This window comes from Ovis aries, chromosome 5, assembly GCF_016772045.2.
Source record: "Ovis aries strain OAR_USU_Benz2616 breed Rambouillet chromosome 5, ARS-UI_Ramb_v3.0, whole genome shotgun sequence".
In the NCBI taxonomy this organism is placed as follows: Eukaryota; Metazoa; Chordata; class Mammalia; order Artiodactyla; family Bovidae; genus Ovis; species Ovis aries.
In genome coordinates this window covers 48,735,898-48,757,556 of record NC_056058.1, presented here as the reverse complement: position 1 = coordinate 48,757,556, position 21,659 = coordinate 48,735,898, and the positions used below count along the sequence as shown (strand labels likewise).

Genomic DNA, 21,659 nt, shown 5'->3' with positions numbered 1-21,659 from the left:
CTCCAGTTTCTTACTTCCTCTCTCCATCCTGCTCCGAGCCCTGCCCAGGCCTGCCTGTCACCTCACCTCTCCCCTGGTTTACTCTCCCATTGCTGCCTCGTCTTTCTTCTCCCGGGCCCTGGAGCCAGGGGAGTCTCCCCACCCTCTCTTTGGCCAGTGCTTTCTTCCCTCTCCTGGGCCCTCCCAGCTTGTCCTGGGGCTCCTCCTGGGTTGGGCTTGCCCCTTTCCTTCCGCCTCCTCTCTCAAGAGGGCTTGAAAGGAAGGATGAACTCCTGGGCAGGGAGCGTGAACTCTCTCCTGGCTTTGGGACTGGGTGGCCTGAGGATGAGAGTAGAAGCAGAGGTGCCCACCCAGAAGCCCCCACAGCCAGGCCCAGCTCAGGCTCTGGAACAGCTGACCTGTGGTGCCCCCAGGGGCTGAGGGCAAAGGGACAGGTCACAAGGGCATGGTGGGAGGAGTGGCCTTGTACCTTGGCACCACTGGTGCCAGCCTTTGAGCCTAGGGAGCTGTGGAAAGTCTGGGCCCTTTACAAATGTCCTCATTTCTAGGTCAGAAATGAATTTCCTCCTCCACTTAGTGGAATCTCTGTGAGAAAGGCCTGTGGACTTTTTTTTTTCTAAGCAGAAACCAACTTTTGTTCAGAACATCACAGTGTAAGAGGACTGGTTTGGAGCCTGGGTGGGATGGATGACTGATTTCAATCTCCCTGCAGTACCAGGGCTCAGGGGAGCTCATGTACGTCGGTGTAGATGTAAGTGTGTGTGCTGAGTTGTGGTTTAGTCACTAAGTCGTGTCCAACTCTGAGATCCCATGGACTCTGGCCTGCCTGGCTTCTCTGCCCATGGGCTCTCCCAAACAAGAATACTTGAGTGGGTTGCCATTACCTACTCCAGGGGATCTTCCCAACCCAGAGGTCAAACTCACATCTCCTGCATTGCCAGGTGGGTTCTTTACCACTGAGCCACCCGGGAAGCCCCAGTGTGCTGAGTGGGCAGGCACAGTTCAGAGGGGAAGAGCCAGGGTTTACAGGGCTGTGTGTGGCTCCAGAGGCATTCTTACCTGGCAATGGAGTGCTTTTCTGCACTTTTCTTGGGTCTCTTAATCCCTCCATCTCTCAGGTTCTAGTGGTTTTCTCAGACTGGAAGTAGGGGTATGGTGGTGAGATCTGGGGGCACTTCTCCCCATTTTGTAGCCTGAGTCCCTGGTGATCTGGAAACTGACATGCTCAGAGGAACCTAATCTCAGAGGCAAAACTGAGCCCAAGTCCAGGTGTCGTAACCTCTAACCCAGGCCCTTTTGTCCAAACCATGCAGCTCCCTTCTCTTTGGCTGCCTAGTTCTCTGCAGGCTGTTAGAGAGATGGAGGCATGAGTGAGCTTGTGTGTGAGAAGAAATCGGTTGTGGTTTACAGAGATGCTGAAGCTGCAGGCCCAGTGCAGCTTCTGAGAGAGGCACTTGCTGGGCTTGGTGGGCTGGGACTGGGCCCCCAGCATTCCTCAGGGCACGCCTGGCTCCAGCCAGGATCCTACTGTCTCTCAGAGTCATGGGGGTAACAGGCTCGCCTCCAGGGTGACTGGGAAACTCTCCGGTCCTGCAGGGAGTGGCATATTGATCTGTTTCCTCCTCTGGCAGCCTCACTGGGTGGGGGGTGAGCGAGAGGAGCCTTGTGACTTTGAGGCACTAACATGAGGGTGGCTGAGAGTAAGGTAGCTTCATCTTCTCCAAAGACTTTTAACTCCCATGCAAGCTCAGGGCTGGTTCAGGGGCGCCCTTTCTAGGGCTGGAGGTGGCCCTAGGGAAGTGCAGCAGACTCTTCCTGGCCTGAGGTCACTGGACAACCTGCGAAGCAGTGAGTCCAAGGGAAGGGGTCTTAGTCCCCACTGAGACCCCCCTTCAAGAGAACACTACTGGTAATCCTTTTGGAGCCCCAAAGTCTCAGGTGGAGGAAGGGGTAGTATTTTTTTTCCCCCTTTTCACTCAAAGGCATTTTTGCACATGACTCAAACAAGTCTAAACTTTGCTGAACTTCAAAGTTTGCCCATGGCACAGCCTCAAAGTGGAGGGGAAAATGTTAAAAAGAAAAAAAAAGTTTGTAAGCCAGTTAAACACTGTGTTGTTGCTCCTTAAAGGAATTGAATTAACTTGTTATGTTACTATTAGTGTCCCATTGTGAAACCAGGGTGGGGGAAAGGCTTCTTCTCTGGGTGATTGGTCTCTCGGCCCATCCCGAGGTTCGGCTCGCTCCCGCATGAGGTTGATCTGGGCATTGCACAACCAGTGGTAAGAGGAAGGAGTTCCCATGGCAACAGGTTTGGCTCCCAGGGTCATGTTCAGGCTCCTGGCAGGAGCCTTGGTCCAAACAGAAGGTGGCGGGGAGTGGTGTTCCTCTGCAAAATGGAGATAATGATAGACTTCCTTCATAGTGGTGTTGTGAAGGATTAACTGAGTTGGTACTATAAATTTAGCTATTCTTACTACCTCTCCTTTCACTGCCTTTGCCCCCTGGGTCAAGCCCCCACCCCTTACCTAACCCTCACAATATTTAGAGCCTGATACCTAGTCTAGCTAGCTCTATGTAATAAAGGTAGTTAATGGTTGACCTGCTTTACAGGTTCCCTTGTCTCCATTCCCTTCCCCTGTCCATCCATCGTGCACACTCCATTCAGATTAATTTCTCTAATTCATATTATCTCAAAAAAAGTCTCTTTCTCAAAAAATTGTCAGTGAATTCCTCTTATTTACAAAAACTTCAGCCTGGCAGTCAGGGTGCATCTCTGGCCCGAGCACAAGCAGGGTAGTGGAATGGGGAGGAGCACAGGCCCCTATGAAAGGGCCTATGAGTCCTTGCTTTGCAGTGTCCCAGTCGCATGACTTGGAATGAGTAATCTCATCATTCCTGGTCTTTGTTCTCTCTACTGTAAAGCAGGGATAATGACCGAACCTACCTCACTGGGAGCGTTGTGGAGATTACAAGAAATAGCGTGCGTAACGTACTGAGCGCTGTGAGCTCTGATATACGCTAGGTGCACCGTGTTTGCTGTGTTCATGACTCGGAGCTCCCATAATTTCCTCACATCAGCCTGGTCTGGTCACGGTGCCTAGAGACTGCTTCCCTTAGGTCTTTGCCGTATCTCACCCATTGGAACCCCTCACTTGCACCCCACTGAAATCTCCCCACCTTGGAAGACCTTCTTCAAACCCCGCTTCCCTCAGCAGCTCACATGGATACCCCAGCCTGTGAAGAGCGCTCGTGCCTCTTGCAGTTGCCGAGGCACTGCTGACTCTGTCATGCATCCGTACTGAGCCATGAGAGCTCTGGCTGCAGGCTCCCACTTGGAGCCACATTGTCTTGCTGCTGCCTTTGGCCTTTGTTCACTAATGGGAGGGGGTCACTCATCTGACCCCCAGGAAGGTACCCACCTCTTCCATGTACTAGGTGCTGGGCTCCCAGCCCTAAAGGAGCCCGACTCTAGCCGGGGAGACAGGTAGAAACTGAAAACAATACAAAGTGATGTGTTCTTCCAGAGATACATAGAAAGCACTAGGAAGCAGAGAATCAAACGATTGCCCTCTCCCACCCCTCACAAACTGTGCTTAAAAACATTTGGAAATGGACCATTGCTCTTAGGATAAACTCCAGTGCCATTACTGGGTCTGCAGTACCCTGTTTGATCTGACCCCTGCTTCCCTCCTCCCCAGGCTCCTGCTACACATATGTCACCCCCACACTCCCTGTGTACACACACACTTGCCTTACATGCAGATACACACACCCTATGCACACACTCCAATGCATACACCCATATACACACTCATACACACCCCTCAGCACACTGACTGTCTCTTGGTTTCGCAAAGGCACAAAAGCTCCTTCCTGCCCCAGAACCAGGATGTACTGCTGCTTCTGCCAGGAATGCTCTTTCCCACCTCCCTTTAGTCCAGCCAACTCGACTCATTCTTTGAATCCCAGTTTAAATATTTCCTAGGGAAAGACTTCCCTCACTACAATCTGTTTCCTCTATCAACCAGTAGGTCAACATGTAGAAATATTTGTTGACCCAGTGTCTCCTCAGTATTTAACACAAATTTTAATTAATTCATTATTTGTGTAATTAGTTGTTTGTCCATCCTCACCAAGACCGTAATCTTCATGTAGGTAGGCCCATGTTTGGTTTGCTCACATCCAATCTCCAGCACATCACCCTAGGCCTGAAACACAATAAGCCTTACTACATATTTGCTAAATGATTGAACAGAGGGGTTGGCCAGGCCAGGGCAGGCAGGGAGGAAGGGGGGGAGGCCATTCTTGGAAGAGAGATTAGTCCGTGCAAAGATATGGAGAGGAGACAATATGGTGTGTTTGACTTGTAAGTAAATGTGGCTGGGGTGCAGGATTAGAGGCTAGAAGGCTTTGAGCTGTGGCCCAATGGAATTGGGCTTTGGATATCAATCGTGAGCTTAGGTTTAACCCAGAGGCAATAGAAAGCGAAGTGATCTGGTTTGTGTTTTAGCAGGCTCACTCTGATGGCCTTGAGGAGGTCAGAACTGAAAGGGCAAGACTTTAAGAAAAGAGACCAGAGTCTATGGGACAGGAGGAGAGAGTAAACTGAGTCAGTGACCAGGTGGCTGGGGAGGGATGGGTGTGAATGCCACCTTGGAAGCTGAATGAATGGGTCAGGGTTTAGAGCAGGAGTGAGACCTGGACTCTGGCTCTGCCCCAGACCCCTGGCTGCCCACCTCTCAGAGAGCAATGCTCCCTGAATTGAAGTGAGTGTTCCCTGCACCTCAGCTGGGATGTGGGAGGGAGATCTCATTCACTTGGTCTTCCCACAGCTGGCCCCTGATGGGACAGGCTTGAGGTCCCAAGAGCCCTAGGACATCAGCCGTCTGCGTGGGCACTGCCTGCATCTTCTCTCTTTCTATGTCCACCCCCTCCCACTCCCCCAATGCTGCCCCCTCTCCCCATTTGGCCTCAAGGTCTGGTCAGGCCCCCAGGCAGCCCTGGAGCCTCAGAGTCTCTGGCCTTGACCCAGAGTTCTAGCCTGCTCCAGGCTCTCCTAAGGAGGACACTGTCCAGGGAAGCCTTGGGACCCTCTCCTGAGGAGGCAGAGGACTGGCTGAGATGATCTTTGACTCGGATTCCAGTTGGGATGACTGTAAGGGGACACCTCAGGCAGAGCGAGGCAAACCGCAGGCTCAGGCTTTCTGGGAGCCAGAAGAGGGAGAGCCTCTGCTATGTAACCCTTTCAGCACCACGCCCAGGCAGGAGGCAGGACGCTGTCCTTTCTGACAGCCCTCACCCTTTGGCTTGGGAGAGGTGTGCTGCTAGGGAGGGGGGATTTCAGTGTCTGAATTCACTGTCTCTAGCCTTGAAAGAAAAGAGCCAGCTGGTGCCGGCAGCCTGGGCTGTCAGTGTGTGTGGGAGGGGACCCTACTAGCCACCTGGGACACCCAGGTTTCTCTGACTGCAGCCTGCCCTGGCTGGGAGGCTCCTGGGCCACAGACCCCTGCTGCCAGGCACAAATGGTAGCTCCATAAAAGGTCTTACCCCACATTTGTGGTGTCCTAGGGGGTTACAACTAGACCTTCAGGGATGGGGAGGCACAAGCAAACTGCCTGTCAGGTGGGGTGGGCGAGCGGGCCGGTGGGGGGCACTAAAGCAGTGGAGACAGACTGCAAAAAGCAGGAGCTCTTCCGACTCCGCGGGGCTGGCCAGCGGGCTTCACTTCGGTCCCTTCCTGGGCCCTGCTCTCGCTGTCTCCCCACCCCCATGCTGTCCTCAGCCTGGCCCTCGCTGGGGGATCTCTACTCCCCCTCCTCAATCCTGGCTCAGGCCCCCAGCCCAGCTCCAGCCCTCTCTCCTGGCGAGGAGGTCGTGGTGCTTCGTTTGGGCGCCGGTCCTGCCTCCCGCGGTGGGCCCTGGGAGGGGTCCTGGGCCAGACCCGGCCGCCCACAGCCCCCCGCAGCCAGGGCGGGTGGGGGGGGGGCGGGTGAGGGCGTTGGGCGCGGGAGGGGAAGAGTTAAGGCTCGGCGCTCCCCTCCCCCGGAGGGTGTGACCGCCTATAAGAAAGGCGCCGCGCTCGGCACTGGGGCTGCAGGCGGCGGGGGCGCAGCGCGGCTGCGGAGAGCTCAAGCAGTCCCTGCCTCCCGCGCCTCGCCCGCCTGCCTCGCATCGGTCCCACTAGCCAGGACCCCGGGGCAGAATGTCGGAGTCCAAGAGGAGGGGCCGAGGCCGAGACCCTAAGCACCGAGAGGGGAGGAAGCGGGAGCGCAAGCAGGAACTCCTACCCGGGGAGGAAGGTAGGGCACTACCTCGGCGCGCCTAGGCACCCCGTTTCCCTGGGAGAAACCTGCCGCCCGCTCACGCGGGTGAGTCCGGGACAGGACGAGCGGCCGCTGAGGTGACAGGCACCCTGCCCGCGTGCAAGCGGGTCTCTGCGGCTAGGCAGGCAAGGAACTGCGCGCTGAAACCGGTCGGTGCCTGGGAGCGCCTGTCCGCCGGCCACCGCGTCTTGATGGAGGGGGCGGGAAAGAGGCACGACTCGAGCGGGCAGGCCTGCAAGGGAGAAGCCCGCAGCTAGCAAAGTGGGGCTGGGAGCGATGGCCGAAAGATCACGGACTGGCAGATGCTGAGGGGACTGGCCCGGCTGCAGCGCTCAGGGAGCTGTCACTGCCTTCCCGTCCTCCGAGTGTGCTCAGGGCTAGCTCCCACCCATGTGCCACACCTCCAGGAGTTCTGCTCAGCCATTGGAGCAGCAGCAGCTGCGCCTGCCAGCTCTTGAGAAGGGATGCCCTGTCCGGCAGAGCCCCAGGGAATAGAGAGCCACTGCTTCTGTGACACATATTTCCTTTAGATTTGGAACAGGCATCAGGCAGTTGTCCCCCTTTGGCCTTCAGAAGAGTGACTGCCTTAGTTTCTGGGAGGTGAGAAGGTGCTCTCAGCAGAGCCTGTGAGGCCACGTTGGTGGCCTCCCTGGGCAGCTACAGGGTGAAGGAGGGGTCCCCATTCAGGGACTGGTCTTGGGCTTCTCAGGGCTGGGCTTAAGGTGTGCACGTCCTCCCCTCCAGGACTAGGCTTGCATTATTGGAGCGCTGTTGGGAAACCTCGGATTCTTGCTTCTTTCTTTGGTTCTTCAGGCCAGCATTTTATTAATGCCTATGTTGTACTAGTCAGCAGGCCAGGCATATTCAAATGGTTCATCTCCATTGACTCCTCATAATGAGCCTGGGGGTGGGCAATCCTAGCCCCATTTTACAGAGGGAGCAACTGAGGCTTACTGAGGTTGGAGTCACAAAGTAAGTTCCAGAGAAAAGTCTTGGGCTTCAAATCAGCATTCCTGAACAATGATGCCCATTTTACTGGATCCCTGTCCCTCACTGGGGTTCCTGCCAGAGCTGCAACATAAAAATGTCATCAAAAGAGCACTGGATTGGGAGATGGGAAGCTTCAACTGTGGTTGAGAATTTGGCTAAATTACTTCTCTTTTCTGAATTTCTGTGTAATGAGGGAGAAGGGGCTAGGAGTAAAATACTGCCTTCAGCCCAGTAGAGAGAAGAAACTAAGGGAAGTTAAAGCCCAGTCTGTGTTCTCTTCTTGAACAAAGCCTCTTGGCCCATTTCTCCTGGACAACTGTGTCTGAGAGTCCTCCGTAAGGTAATGGACATTGTGGATCTGCCCTGATGGTACCAATGTGAGGCAGCTTAAGCTAGGTTCATGTCTTGTGGGATGAGCTCCCATCTGAGATCTGAAGGAATTCAGAGTGCCTATTTTCAGGATCAGAATTCATGGATTTGACTCAATGAGCCACCCCGCTTCTCCCCACCCTACCATGCACATCCTAGTGTGGGCACCTTGGAAGGCTGGCTACATAAGGGCAATGTCAGGGTTGCAGGAGCTGAGCTGGTAGCAAGCCACATGGGCTTCAGCAGGTGGGAATCAGTAGTGCCAGAAGCCAAGCAGCTACACAGCGTGGAGCATGCGAGCGTGGACCAAGCATTGGGGCAGAGGTGGCAGAGGGCTATCAACAGGAGCTGTCGCAAGCCTCTCAATGATCTCTTCCAGCATCCTCTACTCCCGTGAGAAAGTCTTTCTTAATGTCTAACTGTAATCTCTCCTGCTGTCTTTTCTTCTCTTGTTTCCTGCTTCCCAGTGGGTAGTTCTTCAGAAGGCTTCTTTCAAGAAATCGGCTGGTCAGCAGATACCAAACAGACCCAAGGCCTGAGCTAGAGGAATTTTGGAGACCTAGGATACTCTGGAACGGGGAGATCTTGGGGGAGGGTCATGCTCTGAAACAAGATATCAGAAGAAACCATGTTGGCAGGAAGCAACAGTCTTAAATCCTTGCTATGTCACTGGGGAGGGCGGGGGTCTAATTTCAAACTGCAGAGGATGAGTGCTTAAGTCAACAGCAGTGTTCAGAGCTAGCGGCCTCCCTCACAACTGCCCTCCAGACTCATCTGAGGCTGCAGGGTCCTCCTCTTTCATGTTTAGAGCACCCCCGCCAGGGAGAACAGACACTGGGCGACTGGAGAGGGGTCTTAGCCAGGGCGGGGCCACATTTGGTTGAAAGATTGGGAGGTAAAGATATGGAGAGTGTGAGCAAGTTATCCATTAAAATCTTCAGCTTAGACAGTGGAGGATATCTGGAGAGTGGGAGGGAAAAAGGAGGGAACATTAATTAATTGGCTCCCCTGTCCCTGACCACACGTCCAGCAGCCCCCATCTGCTCCTTGGCAAATAGCAGAAGGGGTTCCCCTATACTCAACAGACCCAGGTCAGCGTGGGGAAATGGATTTTCCTCTGTCTCAACTCAGGAGCACGGGCGGGGCTGAACTGCAGGTATGAGCTCTGCTCCGTGACTCATTGAGAGATGGTGGGACTGACGCCTGGTGTCCCTACCTGCGACTGGGTTCCCCTCACCTCCCATCTTCCCTGATCCCCAGGGACTGGGGTAGGGGTGGCTGGTTAGCCTTGCCAGCCGTGGCAGGAGTGTTTGTGGGGAGGGGTGGATAATAAATTCACTCCGGTCCCTGGGGTCCAGCCTCTGTGTGTCCCAGGCGCTGCTGTCTCTGGGCCTCAGGAGACGTGCTATGCTCTCAGCTCTCAAGATCTCCAGGACAGAGCCTCAGCCCTCAGGCCCTGTGTCTCTGAGAATCCCAAGACGGGGAGAGCTGTGGATTAGGATAGGAGAGGGGGAAAGCTGGCCCCAAAGAAACTGATAACCCCTGAAAGTGCTGTGTTGTTTTGAAGAGTGACTTTGGAATTTGATTCTAAGTCACTGGCCTTTTTCATGTGCCCCCTGGAAGGCCAGTCAGGGTTTGATGGAAAGCGTCCCTCTGTTGGAGCTCCTGTGTGAACTGGACTCTGTGTCTGCCCACAGCAGGGCAGGGGGCAGGCTTTGGTCTTCAGAGGAGTATGAAGGTGGATTAGCATCACTAGCTGAGCACTCTGGACACGGATCATTTGAGTGGGCGCAAAGAAATCCTTACAAGGTCATTCTCTTTCATCTTTTCCATCTCCTGCCTTTGGTGAAGATAGCGACCAGACTCCTAGGATAAACTTCTGTCTTTAGACTGTCCAGGGTCAGGTCAGAGGTGGTCATGTGCCTGCCTGAGTGCATGTGGCTAAGCCACATCTGGCAGTTGTTTCTGGCAGCTGCCGCCTCTGGCCTTGGCCCCTGGCTGACCCCGCTGTGCCGGGCACCTGGAGCGGTCCTCCTGGCCCTCTGGGGCTCAGCCTGTGCCTCACGCTCCGCTCCGGCTCCCTGGCACCTCGGGGTTCATTAGGAACAAGAACAACAAGCAGAGAGTGACTTTGTACTGCCCAGCAGGCTTTCATCCTGAGAGCTCAAAGCAGTTCACACACCAAGACTCATCAGTCCTCAGCCCAGGTCCCAGGCACCCAGTGATGGGGGCAATGGGACGGAGAGCCCTAGCTTTTCCAGATGGGACAGCAGTGGGGCTGGGAGCATCTGGAAACAGGGAGTCATCTATGGTGGGAAATCAGGTGGCCAGTAGGTCTGGGATAGAAGTAAAACTGCACTGAGGGCTTTAGGCTGCAAACAAAGGGGAGAGTCTCCCTTAAGAGACTATGAGCTGGGCCCTTCTTTCCCTCAGACCCTCTGGTCTGTGTGCTCTGTGAGCTGCTGGAAAAGAAGCAGAAGCTTCTTAGGAATAGAAGCCCTTGGACTTGGATATTGATGAAGATCCCTAAGTGATCCCCACTTCTGCCCTTGGTGCTGGGTGCTTCAGGGCTGGCTGACCTTAGGGTGGTGTCAGAATGAGGATATTTGGAGGAAAAAGTGCTGGCCCAGTATGGGCAGGCCCTCGCCCTGGCCTTGGGGGTGGAGTCTCCAGTGGGGCTACCAGGCCTGGTCCTAGCTCCACTCAGCCTTCCAAGTCTGCTCTGCATTCAGGCCCACAAGCCTGGCCTGATGGACAGTTGGTATAGGGAAGAGATTTGTTTTGTTCTTGTTTTTTTTTTTTTTAATGCTGGCAAAGCACTGCCAAAACTTGAGACCTGGGGCCCATCAGAACCATGGCCATTATGTTTTCCCACCGTGTCTGAGCCTGCAGCACAGCATTTATAACTTTGCAGAAGCGAATGAAGCATGTGCTCTCTGTCTTCCTCTAGCCCGGGCCTGGCCCTGCCACCCATGCGTTTACCAATACCTCCAGGTCCTGGCCACGTGGGAACTATACAGATGGCATGTGCTCTCATTCCTATAGTGTGTTCAGTTCTGCACACATTCACGGAGTTCCTCCTATGTGAGTAAACCAGAGGCCCTGCCCTCAAGAAGCTCAGACAGAGATTTACACAAATGCCTGTGACTGGAACCAAGTGTAAAGCCAGAGACACATGGGGTGCATGATGAGGAAAGGGAGGGAGGGTGTAGGGAGGGCTTCACAGAGAAAGTGACATTTAAGCTGAGCCTGGATGGTGAGCCGGAATTCACCAGGGTAAGAAAGGGCCTTCCAAGAGGTGGGAACGTTTCATGCCCAACTTGCTTACGGCTGGGTGATGGGAGAGGAGCAGGGAGAAAGGAGGCAGCTATCATTTACTGAGCACTTACTACGTGTCGGTCCTGATTCTATGAAGTTTAGGTACTATTTTATCATCTCCACTTTACAGATGAGAAAACTGAGGCAGAGAGAGAGTCCATGACTTGCCTGTGATCCAGCATGACTTAGTGGCAGCATGGGGTTGTAGGCTCAGGTCTGCCCCCTGCGTCTGCCTTGCCCTGCACAGTCCACCTGACTCTGGGCTCTTCCACAGTCTGGGCCCCCAAGAAGAACCAGTGAGGGGTATGGGTGGCTCTGTTTGTTGGTCCACTTGTTGGAGCAGGTCCTTCCTATCAAACAGCTGGTCAAACATTTACTTCCTGGGTTCTGGGGCGGGGTTGAAGGATGCAGAGATGAGCAGGTTGAGTCCCTGCCTTCACAGGGAGCTTGCAGTGTGACTGTGGCAGCAAGGTGTGAGCAGGAACAGGGGAGCACTGACCCAAGGGGCAGCCCAGGGCCCTGAGGTGGCACCAACAGTCAAGAGCTCCTGGGAAGCCTGAGGGTATTAATGTCGAGTAGTCCAGCCAGAAACCAAGCTCAGGGTCCAGAGAGCCCAGTGGGATCTAGCATCAGTCTGGGCAGTTTTCAGGTCCTTTTTTTTTTGGCATCCCTTGTGCAAAAGGTGAATGTCTCAGTCCGTGGGGACCTGGTGGAAAGCATAAACTTAGAACTTGCTAATAATGCAAGTTCTTGGGCCCCACCCCCTGACCTTCTAAATCAAAACCTTGGGGATGGGGGCCAGCATGTGTGTTTCAGCAAGCCCTCTGGTTGACTATGATGCATGCTGAAGCATGAGGACTGCTGGTTAAGCTGTGGCCCAGCCTTGCAGGCCAGAGCCAGCCCCACAGCGCCTGTGCCAGGCACCATGCTGGGGGGCTGCCAGGGGAATGGGGAATGGGGTCGCCACCTTGTGGGCTGAGAAGGGAGCAACAGGGACTTCCCTGGTGGTCCAGTGGCTAAGACTCTGCACTCCCAAGGGAGGGGCCTGGGGTTCAATCCCTGGTTGGGGACCTAGAGTCCACATGCCACAGCTAAGACCTGGCATAGCTAAAGCAACAAATAATTTTAAAGAAGGGGGCAACAGAGGGTATTTGGGAAATAAAGTACAATCCCAAAGATACACTGCTAAACATGGTGTGTAAGAGAGAGAGACCCGCTGAGTCAAACAGGTTTTCTGAGTGTCAGGCTGGTGAGTTCAGACTTCTCCGAAACCACATGGAGCAAAGAGTTCTGAGCAGGAGACCGACCTGGTCTCCCAGAGCCACTCTTGAGGCATGTCAGCCACCACCAGTTTGTAGAAGGAGTGGCAAGAAGAGGGGACACCCAGGGCTCTTTCCACTTCCCAGCCAAACAGTCGGGACATGGGCATAGGGATGGTGGGTGGAGGGCATGCAGGTTTTGCCTCTGGACAGCTCACCAGCTGGCAGCACTCTAGAAGGATTCTGGCTGGAGTTTGGGCCTTGACAGAGGTCTGTGACTTCTGGCGCAGCTGGGCAAGGCTGGATCTGGGCTCATGAGCTAGTCCCTTCCCTGTGCAAATGGGGAAACTGAGGCCCAGAGAAGCTCACAAACCAATGAGGTAAAGAGTTTGGCAGCTACCAGGCCAGAGAACTTCCTTGTTGGCTCAGACGGTAAAGAATCTGCCTGCAATTCAGGAGACTTGGGTTCGATCTCTGGGATGGGAAGATCCCCTGGAGGAGGACGTGGCAATCCACTCCAGTATTCTTGCCTGGAGAATTCCATGGACAGAGGATCCTGGCACGCTACAGTCCATGGGATCACAACAAGTTGGACATGACTGAGCGACTGAGCACAGACACAGCCAGGCCAGAGAAAGAACAACAGCTCCTAAGACTCGGCCCCTTCTCCTGCCCACCATGCCTCGTGTCTCAGTTCCCCGAGGGCCACGTGGTCTCCTGCCCTGGCCAGCCTTTGAACCGTTTGCCTGGAACACTGTCTCCCTCCTCTCGGTCACCCTTCAGGCCCAGCACAGGCTTTGTTTCCTCTGCAGAGCCCTTCCTGGCCCTCAGGGTAAAGAGGGAGGTGTATGTCTGTGTCCCCACGGCCCACAGTGGGCCCCCCTCACAGTGCCCCCACTCAGCTAGAATCCCCACCAGGGAGACTGTGTTACATGACCCTCAGCTCCCGAAGTGAGTACGTGGCACATGGTTGAGTGAACCCATGAAGGAGGCTGTTAACAAGCTCTTTCACCCCTGACATGCACACCTCTGGCACCTACTCCGATTTGAGGAGGAGCAGTCTCGTGGGAAGAGGCTGCCCTGACTGAGCCCCCTGCCCATGGCTACGAGCCCCTCAGCGCTCAAGCAGCCTGGCGGGCTGAGTGCATAGTCTTTCGGGGAGGCCCCGACTGCACCGTCTGCTCTGTGGTCCTAGGGCAGATCCCTGTTTTGGCCGAGGGGGACGTAAGGACCGAGCTGTGGAGGAGTATCAGGTGGAAAAGGGCCCTGGGACTAGCCATCGAAGGACTCCACCCTCCCAAGTGCTGGCAGCAGTCTTGATCTGGACCACTATGAGGCCTCATCTGTTACAACCCAGCCTCACATCATTAATTCATGTGTTGGGCCAGAGATCAGTGAGCAGGTACCTGCTTGGTGCCAGACACCAGGAATCTAGCTATGTTCCCACATGTCCCCTCCCCAAGGGCCCTATAGTCTAGAAAGATAAGAGCTCAGGTTCCTCCAAGGTAGAAAGCCACCCTGTAGGGCAGAGAGTCTGTGCGAGGCGGAGGCTGCGCCTGGCTGGGTTGATTAGAGAAGGCGGTGGCATCTGAGGTGATCTCAAGGGATTTAGATTAAGAAGAACTGCCAGTTGTTGAGCTGTCTCTCTTTTCCAGGCACTGTGCTAAGTTCTTGACATTCATTATCCCCATTCAATTTACACCGCAATCTTAAGAGGAGGGTGAGATTATCTCTGTTTTACAGACAAGGAACTAAAGTCTCAGAGAGGTTAAGTAACTTGTCTAGTTATACAGGACACTGGGCAGACCAGAATGTAAGCCGAGACCAGTCTGACCCCCAGCCTCTGACACCTCAGCTGTGCTTCTGTGGGGAAGGCCATGGTAGGGGGGCATGCCCAGGGGGCTTGGGGGCAGGCAGAATACACAGCAAGTTCTTTTGGGGATCAGCCTGGAATATACAATTCCTACAGGGATGGGTTCGGTGAAGCACAGAGATGTATGGGAAGAGGTCCATTGACTGACTGAGCAAGCTCCCTCTGAAGGCCCTGGCTTCCAGCCAAGGCAGACCAGCAGCCTCCCTTCTACAGACATCAAGGAGCCCAAGAAGGTTTCTGAGTGTTGGGGAGGCACGCAGAGGTGAATATTCCCTGTGTCCGCTGCTAGTGGGGTGGGGCTGGGGGCTGAGGAGCAGTGTAACCTGAACCCCAGACGATGGAGGGTTATGAGTGTGAGGCTTGGTGGAAGGTGACTGGTCTCCACCATTGGGGAAGGTCAAGAGAAACACAGAGTTGTCACAGATGACAAGGTGATTGAAAGAGGGAACCCAGGATAAAGAACCGTCTCTGGAGAAAAAAAAAATGGAGAAAATGGTTTTCCACACGCTGTGCATGAGCTAGTGACTGAAGATGCAGGCAGCATTCGTTTTAGGGTAAGTGCTTTCCAGCCCCGTTCTGTCTCACTAATCTGGACCACAAGGACTGCATCTCAGCTTTCCCAGACTCCAGAGGCCAAGGCTCTCCAACAATAACTTGCAGAGAGGGTGGCCAGGCCTTTGGCAATGTGGGCCCCCCACACCCACTGAGGCATCTGCATTTGGTGCACACGTAGGCTTTACCTGTATAAGGCTAACTAAGACCTTTCCCCCAAAACCCACCGTTTCTCTGATTTCCTGTATTTTTATTTTATCTTAAGAATCCACATGAATTTGACATTGTACTCTATCATAGGTCTGTTTGTTTTAATACAAAGATGCTGCTTTTCCTTACTAATGAGCTTGGCAAACCCTTCAGAAAGAGGCCCTGAGGTCATTGTACTGCTTTGCATTGCAACCCAATTTGAGAAGCCAGTCTTGTCTGGTGTATAAAGTAACTCCCCTTTCTCCACCCCCACTTCATTTTCCCCTGACTTGGAGCCTCAAGAACAACTTTCTCCAGCCAGGCTGATGAGGTGGGAAGTGCAGACCTGTCCCAGAGGGGAACAAGGCTCCGGGATCCCTTCCTCAGCTCTCTCTCTCTCTGTCTCTGGCTTCCTTGAGCAAAGGATGGCCTAGTCCCTTAGCATAAGGCCTCCTCCAGAGGGTTCTCTGAGGCCAGGACCCATCATTTTCCAGTGAGGAGATTAAACACAGTTGGGCAATTGTAAAGGCCTCCCCAGACTGTCGTCTCTGCTTTGTCCCTCCCTCTGCCTCCAGAAGCCAGAGAGATGGTAGCCTCTTCCATCCCTCCATAGAGAGTGTTCAGAGAAAGCAATGGCACCCCACTCCAGTACTCTTGCCTGGAAAATCCCATAGACGGAGGAGCCTGATAGGCTTCAGTCCATGGGTCACGAAGAGTCGGACAGGACTGAGCGACTTCACTTTCACTTTCACTTTTCACTTTCATGCCCTGGAGAAGGAAATGGCAACCCACTCCAGTGTTCTTGCCTGGAGAATCCCAGGGACGGCGGAGCCTGGTGGGCTGCGGTCTATGGGGTCGCACAGAGTCAGACACAACTGACGCGACTTAGCAGCAGCAGGATAGAGAGCATTCTCTTACCCCAGCCTCTAAAACAGGCAGAGTGTGGTTTATAGATGAGTTAACTGAGACCCAGAAAGGCTAAACTACTTACAGGCAGACAGCTGGAGAATTAGGAGATGTGTGGTGTCTTGGGTTAGCACTCTTTCCTCTGTTAGCACGGCCTCCTCTTGCCAACTCTAGGTGTCTGGCCTGTGCCCGAAGCACTGGTAAGAACCAGGGACTTGTGCGTCCACGCCGGGTAGCTGTATGCAACCCCAGGAAGTGGTGCCTCTGCTCTGTGAATGTGTGCAGTCTCCCCAGACATAGGTGATGTCCCCCGTAGCCCTCCATCTCTGCTGCTCGTGTCCCCATGTCTCAGCTCTGGGCCTAGGTGAGGAACTGCAGGATATACCAGCCTGACTCCCAGGGCTAGGCATCTCTGTCTTGGGAGGGTCCCTAGGAGGTGGCGTTCCTGTGAGGCCGCCGGGCTTCTGGCAGAGGGGGTTGGGGGATGGGATGGACACAGTGTCAGCCCTGGCAGTTGGGCCGGGCCTGTTCTCACCCTGCCGTCACACTGTCAGGTTGGGCATCAGTGTGTGGGTACCTCTGTATGGGCAGATGAGGCTTTAAGGCAGGAACCATCCTGTTGGTCTTGGAGCTGCCAAGCCTCATGTCCTCCCTTTTTTCTTACCCTCACTCATGGACCAGCATCTGCCTCCCCGCTCTAGCTCCATCCCCAGCCAGCCCTGGCCCCTCTTCTTCGCCTTATAGCTGAGGTGCCAGGCCCCTGGCCTGCCGAGCTAACAGCCCATTGGGTCTGGTCTGGCTTTCACAGGCGCACCCAGGGAGACTCTGGCCCCTTCCAGCTTCAGTGGTGCCCGACAGCAGCAGCCACATTCCCTTGCTCAGCACCATGTCCCTGATGGCTGGTAGGTGCCTGGTACATCACAGGGACTGAGGTGGACATTTGGTGTGAGAAGAGGGCAAGCCAAGCCCAGGCACCAGGCTGGGCATGGTTGGCTGAGGAAAGATGGCTCAGGGAAAGGCAAGCGGCCCAGCGAGTCGCATTCCCCTTGTGAAGGCTGGCCTGTGGATACCAAATGGCTCTGCTGCCGGCCCCGGGGAGAGATACCTGACGGCCTGTTTCAGAGCAGGCCCTCTGTGCTCCCTTAAGCCAGCTGTGTTTTTAGTTGTTGTTGTCTTCTTTCTTCCTCATTTGAACTTGGAGTCTGTAATTAACCTCCCATAGGTCGCAGTCACTCTTTGGGTGGGAGAGGGGTGGGGAGGGGGCTGGCCCGCAGTCCGCCAGCAGCAGGCCAGTGGGAGACTTTGATGCCAGGCAGGCTGGCCACATTGTCTCCAGGTGTTGCCCCGCAAAGGGGACTGCTCAGCCTTAGTCATGAGGTGAGGACCATTAACCCTTTTAAGAGCCTGCTGCCTCTGCCCCCTGGTTGTCGGGAGGAAGGCTGGGCCAGGTCCCCCTGGCTGGGCTGCCTGGCCCTGTCCCGGGCGTCTGTCTTGCTCTCAGATCTCTGCAGGCTCCGCACCCACCGCCCACTGCCGAGAGGAATGAGGTCAAGCTGCTGGCAGCAGCGGTACCGCCTGGCCTCGGGGCTGGGATGTGGGAAAGGAGCACCTCTGGTAGTCCTTACTGGTGTTGTTATCTTCAGTGAGGTTCTTTCTGGGGACTCCCTGTCACACAGATGTGGGCCAGATGCCCTGGCTTGGCATCAGGTGGTGAGAAAGCAGAAGCCCCCAGATAACCATGGCCCAACTGTGGCAACTGAGCTGTGCCTGAAGGTTTTACAGCACGCCTCCTCAAGGGAGGTCTTTTTGTGGACACCTGGGTCATCCTTGGGGCTTTCCAGGTGGCGCTAGTGGTAAAGAACCAGCCTGCCAATGCAGGAAACATGAGTTAGATCCCTGGGTTGGGAAGATCCCCTGGAGGAGGGCGTGGCAACCCACTCCAAAATTCTTGCCTGGAGAATCCCACGGACGGAGGAATGGCAGGCTACAGTCAGACACAATTGAAGCGACTTATCATGTACCCATGGGTCATTCTTGAGAGACTTTGTTCTTGTTAGAAAACTGCCAGAGGAGCTCTCCCCATAGCCCCACACCCTGAGAGCCCTAGTCCTGCTGTTTGGTTGTTGTTCAGTAGCTAAGTTGTATCTGACTCTTTCCATCCCATTGACTGTAGCCTGCCAGGGTCCTCTGACTGTGGGATTCTCCAGGCAAAAATACTGGAGTGGGTTGCCATGCCCTTCTGCGGGGGATCTTCTTGACCCAGGGATCAAACCAGTGTCTCCTGTATTGGCAGGCAGATTCTTTACCACTGAGCCACCTGGGAAGCCCAAGTCCTGTTGTTTAGGTGTCCATAAGTGGCAGGATTAGGAAGTGAACAAAGTGGCCCCTCAAGGAGGATGTTAGCTCAGGGCTTGGTCTGCGGAGGAGACATTAGGGGCATGAAGGGCCGGCTGACCAACACCCAAGGATCACCAGCATGCTGCCCGCCCCTCCCCTGTGAGGAAGGCACAGCCCTGGGGAAGCAGGGTGTTGGGAATCTCCACTCTCTTCTTTCGAGCACAGATTTTCCTCTTCTTCTACCTAATGCCTCTCATCTGTCCACTTTCCTGCGTGCTGGGCCTTTGAGGATCCCCTCTGTTTGTGGGGTAATATTCGCAGACTCTCAGGACTGTGACACCCCCTCCCTTTGGCCACAAAGCTGAATTTATAGAGAAGTTTATGGCAGTATTGTTAATATCAGCAGAACGTTGGAGACAAACAGATTCATCTGAACAATGAAATATTATGCAACCTTAAAAATAATTTAGATCTGTATTTCTAGATTTGGAGAGATGCCTTTATAATATGCTAACCGAGAAAACTAGAATATAAAGTGTTTTCAAGAGAAAAATCTTGCAGGAGGTATTTGAAAATGTCAGTGGTTTTCTTTCTGATGGTAACTGAATGGATCGAAATGTGCTTTTCTTTTTCCTTGTATTGTGTAATTTTTCTACAAGAAAAATGTATTTCTTATATAACAAAACAATACCAGTGAGGGACAAGCTAAGCTCCTTGGTTGGTGGGAGTGGTTACTCCACAAGAGGCTAGGTCATTTCTGTCTGGCACACCGCACTCCATGAATGCAGTTGGGTTGCCTCAGCTCTTGTCCTGACAGCTCCAATCCACCCCCAGGAAGTCTGTTTCTTTGCTTGGTTTTGACCCCAAGACACTCTGGGGACACAGTGCAGTGGTCCCCATACCACAAACTAGTATTGCCCTCTGGGCCCTGCGCCATAAAAGACATCCAAACAATACCAGACCCCACTCAGAGAGGGTGCCCAGGCCAAGGCTGGAGCTGGCCCCCTCATGTCTGATGCCCCGTAAGCTCCATCTTCAGCCCTTCAAAGATCTGCTGTGTCCACAGCCTCTTAGCCTTGTCCCAGGTGTCCCCAGCATCTGGCCCTGAATCCATGAGATGCAGTGGGAGGAGCAGTGGCAGCTCAGGATTAGAACAAGCTTCAAATGCAGAAAGGAAAGTAAGACCATGTCATTCCCCAGCCTGTAAGTTCTGATACCTTCCATCACATCTACAAAGCTCCAGGGCCATATTTGGCCAGGTTGTCCACGCTCCTCATGGCAGAAAGCCTGACAGGGCTCCAGGCCCAGGAGTGAGGGTGCAGGGGTCCCCACCTGCAGAGAGTGCTCCCTGAGCTGCCGCCCGGCTCTCCAAGGGACTTGCCTGAAGCAAAAAAGTACAGCCTGTTCTTATGGTCCTCTTCCTTTCAAAACCCCCATCCTTGACTTTCAAAGAGCCGTGAACTAAGATGTCTGAGAACAGCAACCAGGACTGGACTCTGCTAGAGCAGGCGGTACAGTTTTCAGAGGATGCTTGTGGGGAATCGTTAAGAGACATAAAAGAAGATTCCTCATGAAGAACACAGCATGATTCAAATGTGTGGTTGTTTTTATTTTGTCATCCTTTAGAACAGTGCTAATAGGAATATAATACGATCTACATAGGTAATTTAAAATTTTCTAGTAGGCACATAGGAAGTCGGGGGTGGGGAGGCAAAACAAACTCAGACTTCTCATCCTCACTCACATAGCTTCATGTCAGTCACTGGGCCTACTCTCAAGGCTCCCCTGTCTTCCAGAATCTTTTAGCCACCTAGGCCTCTATTATCCCTTAAATTCACTAAGCTCGTTCCCCCCTCAAGGCCTTTATCTGGGAGCTCCTTCTGGCCTCATGTTTCCTGAGATTGTTTGCTATTATATATTCTCCTCCCTCTAATGCAGGCTCCCTAAGAGCAGAAAGTTTATCTGCCTTGTTCACTACTACACACTCAGGACCCAGGACAGTGCCTGGCATGTAATAGGCTAAATGAATGAATGAATGAATGAATGGGGATCAAGCGAACCAGATGGGGCTGTTCTGAAGTAAGAAGACTGTCAGGAAGTAGCTGAATGACAGAAGGGTTTCACTAGATGGAGTGGCCTCTTACGATCTGAAATGCTGTCCTGGGTTTCCCTTGGTGGCAGGGGATAACCTTGAAGCCCCCTGATCCCTGGGTCCTCTGAATTGCGGTCATGCCTGCTGTCTCTGGATCAGTCTCTGTGCCACCATCACTGCCACTGTGAAGCGGTAGGCACGGGCTCAGGGCACAGTACTGCACCAGGACTCCTGTCAGGAAGCACCGCCACTTCCCACCAGATAACCCCTCATCCCCACCTTGGCTCACTCGGAGGAAGGGGGCCTGGGTCGGGAGGGTAGGGTCAGGGGGTTCCCTCATCTCAGAACTGCAGGAAATATCAACACTCTCCAAGCAAGGAAAGGAGGCACCTTAGAACCTGAGAAGAGCTGTGTCCTCAGTTTATGAGGGGGTGGAGCCTAGTTGTAGGTGACCAGGTCACCAGGTGACCAAGAGGTTAGACCACTAGGTGCCAACCCAACGTTGGAGTCAAGCCACCTGTAAAGATGTGTTCATCTTGCAGCCAGACACTAAGCTCCACATTTATGTGCTTTTGCTTAGTGTGTTACATGCTTATTACGTACTTTTTAAAACCCTGCATACCTGGACCCCTCTCACAGGTCCTGCTTCAGAATGTCCAGGAAAACGTCCCAGGCACCAACATACTTTTTAAAGCTTTCTAGTTGGTTCCTGATAGCTGAGTTAGTAAAGAATCCACCTTCAATGCAGGAAACCCTGGTTTGATTCCTGGGTCAGGAAGATCTGCTGGAGAAGAGATAGGCTACCCACATCAGTATTCTTGGTCTTCCCTTGTAGCTCAACTGGTAAAGAATCCACCTGCAATGCGGGAGACCTGGGTTCGATCCCTGGGTTGGGAAGATCCACTGGAGAAGGGAAAGGCTACCCACTCCAGTATTCTGGCTTGGAGAATTCCATGGACTGTACAGTCCATGGGGTCGCAAAGAGTCGAACATGACTGAGTGACTTTCCCTACGACTACCATTTGGTTCTCATTAGCATCTAGGGTTGACAATTATTGATAAAGAGTGACTGGGATCCCCAGAGCAAGCAGTAGGAGGATGGTGGGGTGTCAGCAAGGGGGAAGGGTGCTGAGGGAGGGCTTCAGTCACATTAGAATAATGAAGTTCCAGAAAGTCCCACAGATTGAAACACACAAAACCTCACACACACACACAAAAAAAAAAAACTCAAAAAAACCCCCCAAACAATAGACTAGCATTTTTAAATGTAAGGAGCAGATAATTAGAGGAAAATATTGTAGCAAAAGATGAACAACCTTAATATTTATAAAGAACTCTTACAGATTAGTAAGAAGATGAGCACCCGATAGAAAAACAGAGTACAGACAAGAACAGGCAATTCAAAGAGAAGAAATACAGTGAGCCAGCACACTTAGGAAAAGCAGTCAGCT

The 21,659-nt window shown here is 53.5% G+C and overlaps 1 protein-coding gene across 3 annotated transcripts in view; it reads left to right on the top strand.

The window, feature by feature from the left end:
• The window catches only part of NRG2 (neuregulin 2), a 197,435-nt gene that overhangs the window by 130,084 nt on the left and 45,692 nt on the right, over nt 1-21,659 (top strand). The window lies entirely within an intron of this gene.